This window comes from Lonchura striata, chromosome 7 (genome assembly GCF_050655825.1).
Source record: "Lonchura striata isolate lonStrDom1 chromosome 7, ASM5065582v1, whole genome shotgun sequence".
NCBI classification, from domain to species: domain Eukaryota; kingdom Metazoa; phylum Chordata; class Aves; order Passeriformes; family Estrildidae; genus Lonchura; species Lonchura striata.
Window position 1 is genome coordinate 3,675,026 of NC_140709.1, and position 20,995 is coordinate 3,696,020.

At 42.9% G+C, this 20,995-nt stretch overlaps 1 long non-coding RNA gene across 2 annotated transcripts in view; it reads right to left on the minus strand.

Annotated features, from left to right (window-relative positions):
* Positions 1-445: 445 nt before the first annotated feature.
* The window catches only part of LOC146766866 (uncharacterized), a 35,521-nt gene continuing 14,971 nt past the window's right edge, over positions 446-20,995 (minus strand). The window contains exons 2-4 of one of the 2 annotated variants that reach the window (XR_014956489.1): positions 12,018-20,909; positions 11,448-11,555; positions 446-1,543 (exon numbers count right to left, since the gene is read on the minus strand). This is a non-coding gene — a long non-coding RNA (uncharacterized LOC146766866). Of the gene's footprint in view, positions 1,544-7,505; positions 11,556-12,017; positions 20,910-20,995 lie in introns of those variants that run through there. The other variant, XR_014956488.1, reaches the window with a different exon arrangement.

Here is a 20,995-nt window from a genome sequence, read left to right on the forward strand (position 1 = left end):
GGTTAAAACCAGCACCTTTGGAAGAATTTCCATCCAAAAAAACCCCAAATCCTCTTTGGAAATGCACATTCCTCTAAGCCAGAGCAAGAGGTTGTGCTTGCCCTGGGTAGGTTCAAACCGGACCAGAAGCCGCCCCCAAGATATTTTTAATGAGCATTTTCTGGTATCACTGACCTACAGCACTTTTGTGACCCCTGCCACCTCACCTGGCTGCTCTGCAGGGCTGGAGGCACCTCCAGGCCCCAAGGCCACCACCACTTGCCCCACTTGTGGCTTCTGAGAATCAAACACTGCTGAACCTGGGCTGCAAAATTCAAATGCAGCCCAAGCAGGAGCTCGCTGGCCTGACTCCGCTTCTTTGGGAATGAGGTTGGAGCTCTGAACTCAGATCTGAACCTGGATCTTGGGTTTAGATCCAAGGGTTTAGATCCAAGGGTTGGGCCCCATCTCTAGTAAAGAAAAGCATAAAAAGAGATGAAAAGATAATTGTAGAAACTTAAAAGCCAGCACTGCATTCTTTTAAAATTACAAATTAAGCTATAAGCGATTCCAAGCTATGCTGTTTTTATTAAAAATGACTTAATAATCTAATCTTCCTTTCTTTTCTTTTCTTTTGGAATTTATCCTATATCCCAGTAATCGCACATAGAAATTACACAACACCATGCTGGATACTCCTGACAATATAAACACAATTGTTTATCCAGAAGCATTATAGGTTCATGCAAAAATACAGCATTTAAAGCTTGTGGTCAGATCAAGAAACCACAAGTATAATTGTTTGTTTATCCAGCCAAGCATTACTCCACTGTGTAAGTTTATTTGGGGGGGCAGGGGGTGAATTTATTTATTTATTCCTAACCTGTTTTAAAAATTAAAGTTACGGGGCAAAGGCAGATGGTGAAAGGCAAAAAGGAACATTCTGAATAAGGAAATTGCGCCTTTCTCGTAGCTCATGTTACCCTGCTTCATCCTTCCAGGGAAGCCTCGTGATAACAGGGCCCTTTGGTGGAATTTCGACATATTTTTCCCTTTAGTTCGGGGCAGCTGGTTTCTTTCCTCTCGGAGGAGAGAGACGAAGTATATTTATCACTCCAGCAGTGACTCAAAACAAACAGGAAATCTTCATCAGCAGGCTCCTGGGCAAGGCAGATACCAAGGTACTGGCAGAAAGGAAACAGAGGCTTTGGGCTGTGGGAGTCCGACACGCAGCATATTCTGCAGCAACAGCAGATAACTCAGCTGGAGAGCCACCAAATTATTTTTAAATTACAAAAAAAAAAAAAAATATATAATAAAAAGGTGATCCTGAGGTAGCTGAGAGCACTCATGGCATCCATGGGGGTGGCTGAGCTGGACATCCAGCCCGGACATGAGCTGGGAACCTGGGAGAGGGAGGAAACCTGTGTGCTGGCCGGGCTGGGAGGTTTTGCTTTGATCCCATGGCTTAGGAAACCCACTCCTTTTGCCTCAGCAAGCCCTTCTTTAAAAGCAGAGTTTTCCGGCTGGGATGGTCGCCTTGCAGCAGAAGGGAGGCAAAAAGCTAAAAAAAAACAACAGCAAAAAAAAAACAACTCTTAATAACTTTAATCTTTGATATGATTATTCATATTTATTAATGGTGTGTTAATAATTTTAACTGTTGATACAATTATTCACACTCATGGATAGTTTTAGAAAGGCCTCTGAAAACAAGATAATAAGATAATAAACGGGCCAGCAATGATGATTCCTCCTGCATTGGTTAGAGACAGTCCTGACTGTCTCTATATAGAACTTCGGTTGGGTGTTTTGTATTTTCCCCCTCTCTTTCCCCACCAGTGTCATGAAACAATAAACTCAAATACTTCGGTCCATCTGTCCATCTCAAGAAGAAAACACAAGGACAGGACAAGACTGACCCTGGCCTGCTCCTTGGAGACATCTCTGTTAAATGGCTGCAAGGACACTTTGAGGCTCTAGGGCTCCCACCACACCAAACACACAAGGAAACAGTGACTGCAAACAGGGAGGACTGGGAAAAGTCACTATCTGCATCTCCTGATCCTCTGCATCATCCCAGGCTCTTGCAGTTTACTGTGGCCAGAGATGGAGTATGATGATCCCTAGGTCTGACCCACTATGGGATTTTCTCCAGAGCTGGCAGGAGATGGTGGGACTGGCCAGGAAAACTATTGGGTGGTTAAAAGAAGACTCCTGCACCTCAAAACACTTGCCAGCCTTCCTTTTCTTCTGGCCACCACTGGACAGCTGCAGCACTGAGAGCCTTCCACACCAACCTGCCCTCTCCAGCCAGATGCAACCCTTGACCTACGAGGAGCCTGGAGGGGTGAGTCCTACAGGGACATTTTCAGATGTCCAGGCTGGGCTTGCTTGGAGCTTTCACAGCCAGTCCTCCAAGGCAGCAGACGCACGTCCTTATCGGCGAGCTGCACCCTGTGACACCAACCTCAACGTCTCACCACAGAAATCCAGCCTTCTATTAATAAGGATGACTGGCTTGGCTGAAAACCGAAGGTGCAAGGGGCTGATAGAGGGAACACCAGACACCCACATCCTTGCAAACAGTTGGAGGGGCAGCGTACTCAGATGCAAACCCTCTGAGTTTGGAAATGAGAGCATGAAATCACCGTGGCCTGAGACATCCCAGACACAATAAGCATTAGCAGTGAGAGGGCTGGTGGAAAAGCAAGTGCTTCATCCTGGTTCATTTGCAATTTCCACGGGACTGCCCTATGGAAAGCTGGCTGAGGTCTATGTCAGAGATGACTACCAAAACCTCTGGGTCAGGACGACTCTTCTAGGGAAGCATCTGGCAGAATGTATCACTGCTGTGCTGACTCACAGATGTGTCAAGGCATAAAGTCAAGCGAGGTGGGTCGTTCTGGAGAGGTTCCCCAGAGATCAGACTGCCTGTGTCATCCTAAGGAACTGTGTGGTCTAACCAGCACTTCAGTCAGCTCCTGGTGACAGTCTGTGCATGGTGTGCAGTAGGTGAGAAGGCCAAGTCCATGGAATCACAGAATGCTAGAATGGGTTGGAAGGGATCTCAAAGATTGCCTCACGTTGCACCAGACCAGGTTGCTCCAAGCCCTATCCAAGTCAACAAGAAGAGAAAACACCAGGGTTGTAAATAAGAAATACGAGGTACAAGAGAGCTGGAGGCTCCCTACTGCTGAAACTCGCCTGTTTCCAGCACAAAGCAGTTCTGTTTCAAGTCTGTAAGCTTTGTTGGAACATTATGTTGACTGCATACCTACCAGATCAGGCAAAACTCCCACGCAGCCTGAACTCCAGAGCATCAAGAGTATGGAAAGGTCACGGTGAGTGGGGTTCCCAGCCCACCCTCACCATTGCAGCTGGCACAGACCACGGGCAAAGCAGCACTGCCAATGTGATGTGCCAGTCTCTGCTGCTGGGGGAGGTGGCACAGCTCAAGACTTTCTTCTTCCCCCCAGAAGGGTCAGCTGGAAAGCAAGGCAGGGCAAAGCCCCTGACTGGGACTGAAGCATGGGCAGTAGCATGAGGTCCAGAAAGTGGTTAGTCAGGCACTGGAGCAGGGTGCCCAGGGAAATGATGGAATCACCAGCCCTGGAAGTGTTCCAGAGGTGTGTGGATGGGGATATAGATTAGTGGGGAACACAGTGGGGTTGGGTTAACTGTGGGACTCGATGATCTTAGAGGTGTCTTCCAACCTTAATAATCCAGTGATCTTCATGCCTTGGTTTGGAAATGGCCACTTGCCTCACAGATGAGTTCTTTGCCTGCTCAGTCCCTCAAATGAGTGGCACACTCCCTTTTAATTATTCACCAGCCAAAGATCCAAAAGCATGACACAACTAAAGAAAGTGTCACACAGAGGATGTGATTTGCAGTCACAAGGAGCAAGCGGCAGAGCCAAGAGAAGAGATCTATAATTCAGTGCTGTACCCACCTCCTCAGACCTCAGAAGGGTTCAAACAATTAGCACTAACTCTGTGCCTAAAGGTTGGCTTTGAAAGGACATGAGAAGAGCCTTTGGCTGCTCTGGCTGGCCTGTACTAGTTTGGAGCTTGCCATCTGCAAGCCAAGGAATGCTAGAGCACAACATCTTTCCACCACATGTCTTTCCAGCCCTTTCCTTGCCTCTGGCACAGCCTTTACAGCCAGGGCTGGGGTGAGCAGTCAGTGTGTGACAGGAGGGGTGTGACCTTCCACCCAGCAGCAGAGCAGCCCAGCAGTGTCCCTGCTCCCAAAGCAAGGTGAAGGCTCCATGGTCTCACTGTTTGATCTTCACCAGCTACTGAAAATCTTGCATAGCACAGGCCTTTGGAATCTGCTCTCCAAGTGATAGAGGATTATTGGCTTTGGTGATGAAGTGCACTAGTCAGGACTGGGAGACGAACTATTTTCCCTCAGTATTGCTATGTGTCATCTTGTTTGATTACATTTTTTGCTTTTAAAAGTGTGTTTGCCTCCTCCTAATCTTTGAAGAACTTTGTGTTGAAATCAAAGGTCTGCGTGTTAGGCTACAGCATATTGTACCACATGCAGGATCCAGATTCTGCCACATTGTACCACACCAAACCTAAGGCTCCATCCTACTACAGACCCACCAACAGGCCAGAAAGATGTTTGAATGCCCCCAGAGCAAAGCAGCAGACACACACACATCTTCCCTACGAGACAGTGCTTCAGCAAAGCACTCAAAGCCACAGGTGTAATTGATTTTTATCACAATTCCTTTTTAAAATCAAAAAAGCACATTTTCCAAGCTGATACTCAAATGGGATATACATAAATCCAAATTCTTAAGAAGGGTCAGAAAAACAGATTGGAGGAATCAAAAAGGGGGAATTTATGCGGATCCAGAAACACAGAGAGGCAGCAGAGAAAAGTGTTGTGCATTCAAGTGCTTAAGTCCTGCTCAACTCCATGATGACAGACAAACAAACAAACCCTGTGTCTCTTTTTCTCAGCTCAGTGATTACAGCAAACCCACAGTGCCAGCTTCAGACTGGCAAGGCAACTAGCACTGCTCACAAAAACAAATTCGATGCTTTTTTTTTTCTTTCTTCTTTTTTTTGTTTGTTTTATGTTGGATGATTTAATTATAATGATCTTCCACACTCTCACCTATTTCCTTACCATCAGTCAACTCACCACTATTGTCTCAGGCTTATGAAATAGCAAAACATGAGGAATGAAAGGAAAAAATGAGGAAAGCATATTACAGACACAGAAGAAATGAAGTCTTTTCTTTTAAAATCACTAATTCAAATGAACATGCAAAAAGGAAACTCAGGGAACCCATGTTGCCACGGTAATTCTGCTCTTCCTCAGAGCTCCCAGCCAGCAAAGGTGTCTCTGATGTTACCTAGGTGTCATCCAAACAAAATAGTTCCAAAACAGATACTTGACACCCCTTTTTTTCTCCTAACTCATCATTTCAGCTCGAAGAAAGGAATAAATGATAGTCAAAACTTCTAATAAAAAATAAATTAAAAATTAATTATTAGGAGAAATAGTAACTCCTAGGATGCTTTAATACCTGGACTCTAGCCTGGCTGCCTTACTATTCTGGGCTCATCAGGATATCCAGAACACCAATTTAGAGTTAGGGCATTAGGGAAAAAAGTCTCCTGCTTTAAAAACGGAAAACTGTTATTCAGTTATTTCTTGAACAAATGCACTTCAAACAATGTGAAGGAAATGGCACTTCCCATTTATATGAGTTTACCAACACCAATGACGATGAAAAGGACAACGACTATTTCAGGTTTGTGAGGGCTGTCTGTTATAACAAACTGTCCTATTTGCCAGCATGGAACTTGCAGGAGCTGAGAAATTTAAATTCTCTGAAATCCCCAACACAAACCACGGTTCATTATAAATGCAGCAGGAGGTTATCGTGTCCCAGAGCATCATCCATAGAATCATGGAATGATTTGGGTTGGAAGGGACCTTAAAGATCATTCATTTCACCCTTTGCCATGGGGCACCTTCCACCATCCCAGGGTGCTCCAAGGTCCATCCAACCTGGCCTTGGACACTTCTAGGGATCCAGAGGCATCCTGTGCCAGAGCCTCCTCACCCTCACAGGGAGGAATTTCTTCCTAACAGCCAATCTAAACCTGCCCTTCGTCATTTTAAAGCCATTCCTCCTTGTGCTGTCATTCATGTCCTTGTAGGCAGCTCCGCTCCAGCCCTCAGGATAATTCTGCCTCTGAGGAACATGTCAGCCTCTCCTGCTCATCAGCCTCCTGTGAGCCCCTGTCCCCACAGAGCTCAAATCCTGCACCACCACAATTCACTTCTCCTCCACCTGGACCCACAGAGGTGGGTTCTGAGCTTTTTAAATGCTACCTCAAACAACAACAACAACAAAAAGTAAAACCACTCCTTCAAAGCAACAGGTTGCTCTCTTTGGGGTAGATTTCAGAGGAGCAGGTCCTGTACCAGAACTACAACAACAGGCAATGTCTGCTCTCTGCTAAACCTACTCAAATCAGGAGCAAACCTAACGATGTTAGCAGCCCGTCAGCAGAGTTTGGCAGGGGTAACAACAACCATAGGGAGATAAGATAAGGCTGTAGGCTTTCAAGGTTGGGAAATAAAGTATCAGGATTACCAGAGCGGTTTATAGAGACTGTTCTCCCACCCTCTTCTAAGAAACAAAACTGATCCTTTGCGCTTCAGCCCGAGGGAGGAAAATAATCATTAGCTTTACATTACAAAGACACATACGATATTTGTCTCTCTAAGATCAGGCTTGCCATGTGTGTGCACAGCTGTAGTTTTTTCCATTGTGATACAGCCTACCCTTACTGTGACCCTCACTCTTTAGGTCATTTCTAAAACGTAGCTCTCTGTGAACTGGGACCATGTTCTGCTGGTTTGCACAGCTCCTATTTTTGGCACTATAAATAGAAGAAACAACTTTGCCTGGTGTATTCTCCTCCAAATTATTTTGCAGGTTAAACAAACCTTTAACTGTTTCAGATAAAGCCAAGCAGAAGGTGTTTTTTCCAAACATCCCAAGTGAAGGAGTGCATTTCCTGCTTCCCTAATTCAACCTACGGCATCAGACATCTGTAACTCTGTTTACATTCCAGCCCCTCACAACTTAATACCGCTTGAAGCATCAATAATATAGGGCACATTTCTGACTGCTCTTTAGATATTTTTTTATCTCCATGGGACTTCCTGGTTTGGGATTTTGTAGTTTACAGTTTCTCACTAATAGTAACTAGCTGCAGCATTTGGCCTTAAGAGTTTACATATTATTTAACTAGATATAAGCAGCCTATTTTAATTACAGTAAAGAGCCCTGTAGAGGCCTTGTCTGTTTTTTCCCCCTCCAACTATATCAGTTGGCTTAATAAAGATATTACCACTCCCTATAAACCAGGCTGTGATCAAGCTTCTAGTATATTAATAATATACTTTTACCACTTTAAGAAAACAAGTCCTATCAGATCTCCAGGCACTCAGATGTCCATGGCTTTAATGAAGGCAGTGTGAGCTTTCTGTAGCTCACACACATTTTAGTTTCTGTATGTGCACATTCCAGCACTTCTAAGAAAATTACTCAGCCCCCCCAAACCAAGAGTCATCTGCTCCTGTCACTGTATTACAGCTTAGCATTGAACTGTATTGGGCTGCACTCCTATGACAAGCTCTCTTTTCCCTAGGGGATGTAGAACACAGGCTTCCATCAGCTCTGCATGCAAGGCCAGCAAGAGGTCTGTTCCTACAGGGAAATTCATGGGATCATAGAATGACTTGAATTGGATGAGACCTTAAAGACCATCTCATTCCTAAGACCTCTCCATGGGCAGGGACACCTTCCACTACCCCAGGCTGCTCCAAGCCCTGTCCAACCTTGGACACTCCAGGGATCCAGGGCCAGTCACAGCTCCTCTGGGCACCCTGTGCCAGGGCCTCACCATCCTCACATGGAAGAACTTCTCCCCAGTATCCCATCTAAACCTGCTCTCTGGCAGTTTGGAGCCATTCGCCTTGTCCTGTCACTCCAGGCCCTTGTCCTAAGTCCCTCTCCAGCTCTGCTGAAGCCCCTTAAGGCACTGCAGGAGCCTCTAAGGTCTCCCCAGAGCCTTCTTCAGGCTGAACAACCCCAACATTCTTACCTGTGTCATACCTGTATCCCTGATATCTCTGTCATCTTCAGGTCCTATATTTCTCATATGCTGTCACTACACATGTCTCTGACCTCATTTAGATAACTTTCCATGGTTTCTCCCATTCCTTTTGAGAGCAAAATTTATGCCCAGGGTTGGCACTACCTGCAACTAACCCCGACTCAGACTATCCAGCATCTTGCTCCTGTTGGTGTTTCATTGAATCCTGCATTTGAAGCCAAGGTGAGATAATGAGACTTCTGTTTTCTTACTTCACAGGACAGCTTTTTCTCTGCAAGGTGTCAAATTAGTACCTGAATGTCACCCACCAAATCAGCCTTGTGTATTCACAACTCTTCTAGCATCTGCAAGCAACATTACTACAAAGGAAAGCTGAGACAGCTTGATTAAGCAACTTGCCCAAGGTCATACAGGAAGTTGTAGAAGAGTTGGAAACAAAAGACAGATCTTCTTAGCTCCTGTCCAACCCTCTCTGGAATGAAAAGGCCAAACTGCTGTGTGGAAGTATTAGCAGAGTCATAGATCTCATCCTATAAATTTTATCATGAATTCACAGCTTAGCAAAAAAAATGTGCAGATCTTCCTTCTCTGCTTTCCCAGGAAAAAACCCACAGTGGCATCTGGGAAGTGTTCCCCAAGCTCTGAGTGGCACTGGCTGTGGCCCCAGACTCTCTGCTTACACAGAAAGCAGAAAACATGGAACAGCCATATCCCACAAGGCCATTTCATGCAAACAGGTTCTGCCATCCTTTTTCCAGTTCCCACCTCTCCAAGAAAGTGAAAAAAGTGCATCTACTGGAAAAGCTGCTGCAGTCACCCAAGAGCAAGCATGAAATTATTCAGGATAGCAAAAGGAGCATCCAGAGTGCCACAAAGGCAGCATTTATGTCTATACTTCTCCCTGTCTGCATGGCTCTTGGTGATAGCCACAGGAACAAACAATAGCCTTGGCCCCTGGGCTGCAAACGTTCGCTGCAGAGGCCCAATTAAGTCCTGGAAAGTCTAAACACAGGCACAGGAATCTGCTAATGCGGACAGGCCTGCACAATAGGGTCTCATCCTGGCTCTGCCCTGCTCCTGCTGAGCACCACCTTGCTGGGAGGAGAGTTCCCCATCACCAGTGAGGCTCTTCCCATGGAGAGGTCCTGCTCCACCTCAAAGCCCAACACAAAAAGGCACAGTTCCACTTGCTCTGGGGAGGATTCTGGCTCTAGGCTCCATCAAACTCGTGCCCAGCTGCACGATGAGTTGGGTGATCTCAGGCTACCACTCGTGCGTACACACACAGGCAAAGGGCAGTTTAAGAGTGATCTCCCTTCCCAAATCTCCATCAGCTTCAGGGCCTGCTGACACAAACACTTCAAACAGCCCCGGCTGCCTCAAGAGCAATGCCAAGAGCAGATAGAGGCTTCAACATTGTCTCGGTACACAGGATGCTGGCCCTGACATCATTTAGCGGAGACAATGCTCGCCCTCTTTCTTTGGGAACCATGTAAAAAAACTTGGCCGAATATAAAACGACTTCAAAGACACATTTCTGTGCCAGCCAGGATGCATCAAAGTTGGGAAAGGAACGACCCGATTCACCTGATCCAGGGAGCTGATAGAGAAGTGCGGGGAAGCGGCTTTTATCGATGTACCTTCCCAGGACTTCCTTCCTGCCCCCAATGCTATTTAAACCCCTTGCCTACCTCCAGCCAGACCTGCCCATTCTCTGCTCTAAGGAGGAGAAAGGAAAAAGCAAAGGGAAGCCCTAAAAAAAGGCGTCCCTGCAAATTTCTGTGCATTTACCGGGCAGTCATATCCTTCTGCTTTCCCCTGAAAAATCAAGTATCACCTTATCGTTTCCTCAGCAAGATTAACTCCTGCTTCCTGAGGAGTATTTCTGAGGTAGAAAGCAGAGGTGGTGGAAAAAAAAAATAAAATAAGGAGGGGGGGGGGGAAGCCAAAAAGCCCAATCTGTCAAGCTGCGTTTTAGAAGAAAGGAAAACTGAAAAGTGAACGTATTTAACATGAGCTATTTCCTGCACTCAGGAGGGAAGAAAGCATGCTACTAACTGTGTGCATGAGGAGATCTGCACTAGTGTTATCTCTGACCTGCAGCTTAGCCCTTGTGTCTCAGCTGCCAAAAAGCTCCTATTCAACGTTATGCTGAGTTCATCAATGCTCCACGTGTCAGGATCCTAACAGGAAAAAGCAGGACAGACAGTCACTCTATTCAACTGCCTGGGGACCCCATGACAACTAAAATCCCCTTGCAGACTGTCCATATCAACCTACGGCAGGTCAGAGCGCGTAACCCCTCCAGAACTGCAAGCCCGAGCCCACACCCTTTCCCCTTGTCAACATTGTCACTTTAAAACAGCCCATCTAGCCTTATCACCAAACCTGGAGTAAGTATGACAATTAAGATGGATTGCAAAGCCTGCATGCGCTTTACAATTAACAATAACTTGGCAGCGTGTCCCACGCAACTGTTGGGTGGTATGGCAAGAACTTTATCCCTGCTTAGTACTGCATTAGCATATTTAGTAGGCTGCAAGACATAATTCCTCAGATATGAACATATTTTTGTCTTTTCAAAAAATCTGCAATTAAGCCATAACGTGCAGGCAGTGTGCAGCCGGCGGTAAACTTTGGTATTAGGGAGACTGTGCTAAAACGGTCCTTTCTGACCTTATGTCAATTATCTATTTAATAAGGAATATATTCAAATTTTTTTTTAAGTGTCCTAGCAGGGGCTTTTCTAGGAAGCAATAATATTCCAAAAACTACAGCTGGTATTCAGCCCTGCACTCCCTGTGCTTGAGAGGGTCTGGGGACAGGTATTTCGAAGCAGGGGCATTTTGTTGCTGGGGTTGTCTCAATCTTTGGTTTAGAAAAGGCAAACTCTTTCTTTCTGATATGAATTTTTAAACTGTAGGGTTAATTAATTGCTTGTGTAAAAGAAATAAACCTCAATTAAGCAGCATCTTCCTCTGTGTCTTGTGTAGCTCTTTTTTTCCTGTCCAGGATTCTCATGTTTGTAGGTAAATTAACAGTCTTCTAAAGTAATTAAATGCATTTGAGTAGCAGTTATTTAGCACGGCCTAACTTTATAGATTTTCTCCGTGCTGCACAAGACACTCTCAACCCCACTAAGCTTTTTAAGTCTGTTTACGGTGTACATTTATCTAGAAAATCTGATCAGGTAGGGGGGGAGGCAAAGATCTTGCCTCGATAACCCGGACATTGTCCCCCTTGACATCTGTGTTGCTGGTGGACAGGATATCCTGCCAAATGCAAGAAGACAACTGCGTGACCCACCTTGGGCAAGAGGCACTGCGGGCTGATGCGAGCACAGCGGGAGCGGGTGCTGCCTCTCCCCGCCCGGAGCCGCATCCTCGGAACACAAAGAGCAGCCCCAGACAGCCTCTGTAAAAAATAAAAATTAAAAAAATTAAAAAAAAAAAAAAATTAAAAAGCCAGGGGAAGGCAAAGAAAGTAAGTAAATAAATAAATAAAGAGGCTGTTTAGGTGAGTAGCACACATTCATACAGGGAAAGCAGATGAGGGGCAACAAATGCAATTCAGCAGACAAAGTCTTTCTTCATAAACCCGGCAGAGGAACGGATTAAACCACCTGGCAATCTTGGCAGGAAAAAAAGAAAAACTCAGGCGGTGACAAAACCAAACAGGTGGAACAGGTATAAAACTTTTGCTTCCCAATAATACCCCTCTCTTCCCTGGAATGCCTGGACAGGTGCAGAAGTTCAAGTTACAGCATGGAAGTGGCAAATAAATACACAGCATTAGTGCCTGACGTGCTCGGCGAGCAACCGGGGATGTTAATAACTGGCAAGGTACACTAATCTCTGATTGCAACATTTGGTTTACCTTAATCTGGAGGGACAGCTGTATTAAAGAGGGAATTATACTAATCAGTTCAAGGCCCTTGCATATAAAACTTCCCATTAGGCTTAAAGTACAACAGCTTACGCTCATTCTCTAGGAGCCTTACATCTGGTTCTGAATAAGGCTGTCTCTCATTTGCAAGGTACAAACTGAAAACAAGGGAGGGGGGAGCTGACAGTTGCTGGAGGATGGTTGATAGAAGAACAAGCTACTAATTCTTTGAAATTTTTTACAGCGCAAAACTGGCTGTAAGGCATCTTAATACTAAAAAAACCAGGCATGTGTTATCAACCCTAGGCCATTTTTTCCTGTTACCGGAGGTGACCAACATAAAATAAAATTGATGATGTCAGTCAAAAACAGCTAAGCACAAAGCTTGGCTTTGTTATCTTAAGTCAGAAGGTATGATAGGCCATGCCATATGGCTGTAATCCTCCTATATCTCCCATCACCTAACAGGCAACCTTCATGTAGCATGACCTTATTTGGCTGGTCTCAGGTTAGGGCTGCCCAAAGGGGATTTTTCTGTTTCTGCTATATCCAAAGGTTTATGTTGATTTTTTTTTCTCTTTTTTTTTTTCTTTTTTTTTTTTTTGAGCCCTGCAAACTATAAATCCGACTGATTACTCTGCACTCTTTTGCTTGACTGAGCCTTTACAATCAGACATCCCCGTTAACAATAAGCTCCTAATGAATCAAACATCTATGGCATTAGTTTCACCTAGCTGCCTCTTTCCCATGCACTGCAGCTCTTTGTCAGACCTGGCTTGATGAGAAAAGCTAGTGACACTTGGTGCACCTATTGATAAACAATTCAGTAATGAGGGGCATAACAAAAATTACCTAAAACAACCTGATTAAAAATGACAGGCAAAGGGTACTACAGAGCTTTGCAGTTAAGGTAACTCTCCTATATTGGGAGGGATGAAAAAAATAATTAGGTGCAACACAACTTGGTTTAAAATTACACATTTTGGCACTCTTCTTTCCCCCCCCCCCCCCCTTCCTTTTTTTTGGGACGAGGAGTCTGATGGGTGTTAAAAGGAAAATGTTCCATCATAGTTTATAAGAGATTCATCTTTTTCAGAAAATTTGCAACTCAATAAGCTTTTTCTCTCTCCTTTTTGAAGCAGCACATTAATGGCAAAATGCATTGCTATTTGCAATCCAACTTTCTATCCATAGCAAATTCCTATATTATAACTCAGCATTTTACTTCCTTTGTTTAAATATTGGTTTTGTTGGTTAAGAGAACATGTGGGCTGTAAACAAAGGATAAATAAGCTGTGAAAATAAAAGCAGGCTCCAAGGAATAAATAAGAACAAAATGGAAAAGACTGCACCAGGCTCATGCGATGAACACAGGGATCTCTTTGTGAGAGGGGGGAAAAAATGTGTTAAAAGGGCACATACTGCAACTCTGAGGCAAACTTTGAAATGGAAGTGTGGAAGCATAAGAGCATTTGATTCCAAATCAGCAATGTGTGGGTTTGCATTTGCGTAGCAGCATGTTGGGAGGGTTTCAATCAGTGCACAGATGCACTTGAAAATCAAATATGGACATGGGGAATGTTTTTGGATATAGCAAATGAGGACTGATGACATGTTTACACTTTGCACATGGATCCAGTACAAAACCATACCCTGCAAAGAAACAATAACCACCATTTGCTGCTTTTCAGGGCTGGAACAAAATGGTGGCAAAGGAAGGGAATACAAGGGAGTGTCTATTCCCACCTGGGAGAGGGCTGCACTGATTCCCTGCCTCTGGGCTCATTTTGCTCATCTCTCACTTGAGAAAGGGACTTTTTAACCAATATTGAAAAAAAATAAAGACACATCAGGCTTGAAAAACAACAGTGTGAGAGGAAAAGGGAAGAAAAGACAAGTTTCAAACATCATTTCTATACTGTCAAAATATTTTCTCTACAGAAGAATTAAAATTATAGTTGGAATGTTGCTGGAATGAAGTAGGGAATAATTGTAAGCAAATGCACTTTCATCATCTCCTATAGAAAACTACCATTTTAAAATTATTTCAGTATCTGTCTCTATATCTCCTTAAAGGAGAAATTCCTGGCTTATAAATCCCAAGTTGGGCTGAGTTGTTAATGAAAGTTTATCAAGATGGCAAAACTTTTTTAAAAAGGAAATAGTAGTTGCAGGCAATTGCATCTGACCAGACTATAATGTATCCCTCTGGAAGGCAGCTCCAGCTCACAGTATGAAGTAATCGTTTGTGAATGTTTTCCAAACTGTGATGCATATTTTACATTTTAAAGAAAGAGACAAAAGTTATCTATCTATGACAACAGGGAAAAACATCTGTTCTACACTTTCCCCTAATCAGACATTAAAGAAATGCACATGAACAAACACCCTGAGTTTTAAACTTTACATGAAGAGTTCATTTCAAACTTTCAAGAGGGTATCATTGCAGTTCAAATAGTCCTTCAGACATTTGACTTCTGCTACTGATTATTAATAATAATCAGCCCATTTTCCCTTACACTTTCCAGCATGAATTCAGAATGTCAAAGCTAATTTTCTCATCAGCCTCGGGCTTTTTTAAAACATCGCAAATTTGAGATTTCTGTCCTCTTCTCACACGCTTGGAATTTGCCACAGCATGGGGTTAGAGCATCCAACTTCCACAACTGCATGGGGTCAGCATTTGTCCACTGAGACCCAACAGCTGGATTTTTACAGAAGTACCTGAAGGGCTTCTTGGCCCTTTTTCTGGCATTCATCCAGCCCGAAGCCCATGGTTTTGTCTTGGTGGCTTTAGAAACTCACTGGCATTTTGAATAGAATGAAAATGGACTTATCTGTGAAGTCAAGCTACAGCTTTCATGAGAAATTTGTACAAGTAAGACGTTATTTAGTAAGATAAGACACACAAACCATTGAATTTTAACACCTTCCTCTCTGCGTGTTGCTAGAGAGAGGTTCAGTTACACTTTGCACCACACTGTCCTATCTGATGTCCTGAAGTGATACCACAGAGCTTCAGTCTGAAGCCATTCCCCCTTGTCCTGTCACTCCATAACCTCATTCAAAGTCCCTCTGCAGCTCTCCTGTAGCCCTTTGAGTACTGGAAAGTACCTGTGACCTGTCAGTGATCCCACGTACAATATATCTATCACATTCCTTCAGCCCTGTTCTTCAAAATTCTATTTTCTGGGCATATGATCCTTCCCCTAAAGGATTTAGCAAAAAGGTAAAGCAAACTCCAGCAAGTGATGCTTCCTTGCATTGCAAGCTCAGTGAGAGGTGTATCTAATGAAGCCTTCCCCCAGATTTTGCTTCGGCCCGCCCTGCCATGTCATTTTGCCCAGTGTTTGTACATCCAACAGCAAAAAGAGGAACATGTTAATTGTCCAGGGATAAAAGTTATAAGAGATTATTCTTAAATACCACCAGCCTTATAAAACTTCACAAACTATATACATTTCTGAGTTGTTTGCACGATTTTCCTTTCTAGCACAGAGTAAGGCATGTCCATTGTGTCTCAGATAAAAGTGCAAATTTTCATTTCCTGTTGATAGCCAACAAGAAATACGTTTGTGCTTTGGAAGCCCTTTAATATGCCATCTTTTTTACTTGGGAAAGGAACAGACAGTCCAGTTGCTATAAATTCATCATGATTTCCAACTGATAGAAGTCAGTGGAAGGTAACACGTTACCCTTCCAGCCATGCATGGAGCCAGAGCTGACGCCACGGAGAGAGGGTTGAGCTGGTGGATACCAACACTACCTCCAACATCACAGGACAAAATATCACTTGGAATAATTCTGTCACCTTCCCTCGTGCAGCTTTTGAACATGAGTCTATTTGGTATTAGAGACAACTTAGTCAACTCACTGCAAGGGCACTCTTATATAAGAAAGCAAAAACTCATCGAATTCATAATTTGGCTTCAGTTGGTCTGATAGTGGGCAGACATGAGCTCAGCTGTTTGCCTCAACAGAATTTCATTTCCATTGACAGTAAATTTGGCCTTCACATTTTGGGAGAAAATCTTGAAAAACAACTTGCACCAGTATGATTTATTTATTTTTATTTCCTCCCCCCCTCCCCCCACGGTTTCTGAAAAGTTAGTTGGAATAGACTCTTACGTGACTATGCAGTAAGGCTAAGGTTAGAATTAAAAATGAAAAAAAAAAAAGGAGACAAGATACCAAAAAATTCAATTCTCAGTTTTAGTTTTTAAATTATTTGTTATACAGTGAAGCCTGAAACATACAACCAATATTAGGGCTAGGTTTTTTAAGGCTATAGGTGAATCAGGATGTGCACCAGCTAAATACTGAAATTCACTTAGGATGAGACACCCAGAGCAGTGAGGTTGGTCCCCAAGAGCCATCTTACTATCAGAAATGTATTCAAAGTGTATTCTTATTGTCTCTAATATTCATCTGATAAAAATAAAATTTGTGGAGCTTCAGCTGCCCCATGGTTAATAGCAAAGTTATATTTATTTTTCAGCACTTGAAGATCTGGCCTGATTAAATAAAACAGCCAATTAGGAAAGACTACAAATTTATGTAAGCCATACAGTCAGTATGTTCTCCCTATCACCACAGAGACCAGATTTTTCCCATCACAGGTCTTTAGTTCAACACTTGCTCAATATTCCAAATTTGAGAAGTGCCACAATTTTGAAAGACTTTCCTGAAAGCCAGGAATTGAGAATTTAGGTGCCTTTCCTCAGGGCAACATCTTATTTAGATCAAGAGATCGTTTTCCTTCCCTGCTCCTGAGAAACATTTTGCTATTCACTCGGTGTGTCCTATTAGCAGAAAATAGAGAAAGTTCTGATGCATCATAGCACGCATCTGAAATTCTAATTAACAAGAAGTCATCTGTAGTTGTCCAACATCATATTATTAATTCACAAAGCAATAAAGGGATATATTTCAGACTGAATGAGAAAATAGGTACTGAATGGGGGTCAGAGTATTTCACTACACATAATTTGTCATGATCTTTAACTGTTTCCAACCTGCAGAAGTCAAGTTGTACAACGCCTTACCATAAATAGAATTTCTCACCTATATAGAGCAGTTACACCACTGTGATTTACTCTCATGAACTTAAAACCTGAATTAGTTCTAAATCTATATAACCCAGGGGTGCATAAGGAAGTATATTTTTACTGAGAATATGTAGACTTTTGCCCTTTATGTATGTTTGAGCAAGAAAGGCTCTTCTCAGGCCATTATAATATATATAATATATTGGCATTATGATCAATGCATAAATTAATTTGTTTAAAAATTATATTCATTAACAAGAATGGTAGTTTGACCCAAAAGAAGCACACCTCAGTTAAATTCGAACAAATTTTACATTCCAAAAGTCTTAGGAATTTTTTTTTTTTTATCCTACAGCCTGAAAATGCAGGTTTTTCAAAATTAATGGTCATTGAGTAAAACTGTCTTCTTCCTGCTTGTTTCAAAAAATTAACTTTATGGTAAAGTATGGGAAACCCAGAATGATTCATGCATTCACCCATTAATTTTCCAGCAAGAGGTTTCTCAGTTACTAGAATTTTATACAATTAGTGCTCTGAGAGTGCTTTAAATGCAAACCTGCAAAAGGAAGGTAAAAACAAATCAAAGTTAATTTTGACTGGTTGGGAAAAAATGCTTAAATCAATGTGATGATGGCTCACCTACTCATCATTTAGCCATTACCTGGGAGATGAGGACCTCCTGGTACAGCAAATATTTTATTTATTTTTAATACAGATTCACCACTGCCTCAGTTGTGCAGACACATATGAGGCCAAATTCATTCCAGACCTGCCCTGTCACACTGTTTACTCCTCATATTTTATTCATCCCTGTTTGCTCTTTGCATTGGTTACAGAGATAAACACATACAAATATTGTGATGTTCAGCAAGTTTAGTGCAATGAGACAGGGCAAAAGCCACCATCTTCCATTTATAGCATCCTGGAGAGAGTGACAACACCATAATTCTCCTAAAGAAGAAAAGCCTTTCAATAAAAGATTTTCTTTAATTTTAACCTTACCTTGAAGAGTAACTGCAAAGTTCAGAAATATTTTGAATGTTTCTTCACCCCATGCAAAAGTCAGGAAAAAACATACTTCCAGTACAATTTTAGAGGCAAAAATCTCATTGTCAGGGGTTCAACATACAAAAAGCTTGAGGACATAAGGTTTATGAGTAAAGAAAGGCCAGTTTGGGGACCCTATGGACAAACAGGTCCTGATACTTATATCCAACTGGCATGAAAAGAAATGCTAAATTTGTTCAAATCAGTGGTGTTTGACCAGGGATCCGAATCAGAGCTGTGATCTATATGTGTGACTTTTACTGGAAGCTGCAAAACTTCCCCAGAAAAGTAACCCCTGGGGGGTTTAGGCAATGCACATCTGAGCAGCAAAGGCTACTTGGTAATTGTGACAAAGCAAAGTGTTTCATTCTGGTTCCTGAACTGGAACAGATGACTATTTCTTCTTTTAAGGAGATGAGAGTAAAAAGGGAGCCAATCCAATCTCTGGAAGAAAAGCCTACGATGCAACCTCAAAATAAATGCACTTATTTGCATATACAAACACTATATGTACCCACTAATATCTCTTCCTTAAACCGTGAGGAATATCACATATGCTACAGCTCACACCAACCAGAATAATGAGGGAGGTGTTGGGTTTTGATATTTTTATAAGTTCATATAACTCTACAGTCAAAGCAACTCGAGGTTCATCAGAGCTATCACACAAGAAAAAGGGACTTATCACAAACAAGTTTGTTTAATCATCAGCTGCCTTAACTTCAGTCCTCTCTCCGACCTGTATGTCTCCAGTCTGTGTTACAGTCTCTATTGCAGCCTAATCACACAGAAAGGCAAACTCTGAACAGCTACTGTCACCTCCCTCTCTCTTTTCCTTTCCCAGCAGGTTAAACGTGGAAAATGCTAAAAATCTCCTGGGAGTGAGTCTAAAAATGAAGTGTAAATAGGTATGGGAAAAAAAAACCTATGAGAAAAAGTGTTATGGAAGGTGCCTGAATGGCAAAGTGCAAAGGGTGACAAGAAGAAAATTGTGATGGCACACAAAAGGCGAGGGAACAAGAAAGATGTGATACAATAGATAGCTGGTGAGAGCCTATCCACTGCCTGGTCGCTCCTGTTCCTCCCCCTCAATACCTTCATTTTTTTTGTTATGATAAAGGACATTCATGATCAATAACAATGTTATAATGATAGTAAATGCGGGATTTAAGGTATATAAAACCTTCAGCCAACATTAGAAAGCCACCAAGGGGGAGTTACCTTGCACGAGGTTCTATTTAGTGATGGCTCCACTCTTTCACTCCCTGACTGCAAATCAGCATTTTTAGTGGACAATAGGCTCAGCAGTGGCCTTATGATTGCCTCTTTTCAAATGGAAATGGCTATCCTAACTCCTCTGCCAGGTTTTTCTTACTATAGCACAAATTGCAGTTTACAAGGCTCTAAGGGGAAAAAAAAATCTTAGCTGAATATCTTTTTTTTATTCGACAAACTGACATGTAAATTACCCTTTAAGTGCTCCACTCTAGGGCTCTGATCATCTCCTAATTGTCACAGTCAATTGTAGCCAACAGTCTCTTCAATCCCAAGCGCTTTGACAACAAGCATAAGGATCAAAGCAGAATCAGCTCCCTTCAATATCCTTCTGTTTAGGATGCTACAAAAAGCCTGAAAAAGAAAGGTGTAAGGGCATTAGTGGAGAAGGAACTGAGAGGAGAAAGTACTATACCAGTCATTTTCTTCTTCACTAATATTATATATCCTTATATACTCTGTTATCCCACGTTCAGCATAAATGCACAAACATCCCAGATAATAAATATGGTTTAAAACCACTCTCATGTATTACTACTTTAAAATAAATGCATAATGCATTTCTACTGCTTCCTGCATGCCTCCCTCCAACTTTCCCTTCGACTCTGGGAATGAATGCAACAGCAATTATTTTTTTAAGCTTTTTTTTTTCTTCAACGCACTCCTATCGTGTCTTCCAGGATGAGCTGGGCTGCAAACCAGCCTACCCGGATGGAAACCCATCCCAGGTTGTATTCGTGGGGCCAGCATGACTGAGACATGAAGCAGGTTTGTGCAGCCCTGCCTTTTCTTTCTGAAGTGCCTATAACCCAAGGTCAGGCACAGGCTGGAGGAAAACCCTCTCATTCAGCTGGAGTCCAACTCTGAGAGCAGCCAGTTTCAGTCACATCCAAAACGACTGGGAAGAAATACAAGAATAAATTCAGCAGTTCTCAAAGCCTGCCCAGAGGGGGAAAAAAATTATTTCCTATAATTCTGAAGGAAGATTCACCTTTTATTGCATTGCAGACCACTTTAAATCAGCGCCACACTACATGGCTGAAATTTTTGTACTGGCTGGCTGTGTTTGATGATACGAGCTTGCTCGCTCTGCAATACGCTTTCATACCCTCAGTGCCTCGCAGACACCTTGTTGGAGTCGTGTTTCCAGGGAATGGGAGTAAGACAGAGCTATTCTGAGCCACATTTCTGCTTCAAATCTTGTTCTTCACAAACGTAGCGGTAACTCCCACAGAGGCTCGCGAGCAGCTTCTGCCACGCAGGCTGCAGGGGAGGAATCGCGCGGCTGCTGCAGGAGATGCGCTGCTGGAGTGGGAGAAAACCTGCAGGAGGCCAGGGTGGCAGAAAACCTGCAGGAGGCCAGGGTGGCAAGCTGGGGGTCTACCACAGGCATCTCCAAATGGATTACCTGCAGGGTTAGGCAACCAGAGCCTTTGGGCCAATGATCTTGCTACCATAGAGAAAACAAGGAAGAGACTTCACCCATTTTCCTGGAGCTCTGTCTCTCCTGCCCCTGAAAAAGATACAGGTTAAATCCCTCAAGTAAAGCAAAATGGGAATTCAAACATAAAAAGTTATTTGCTCCTTCATAAGAAATTA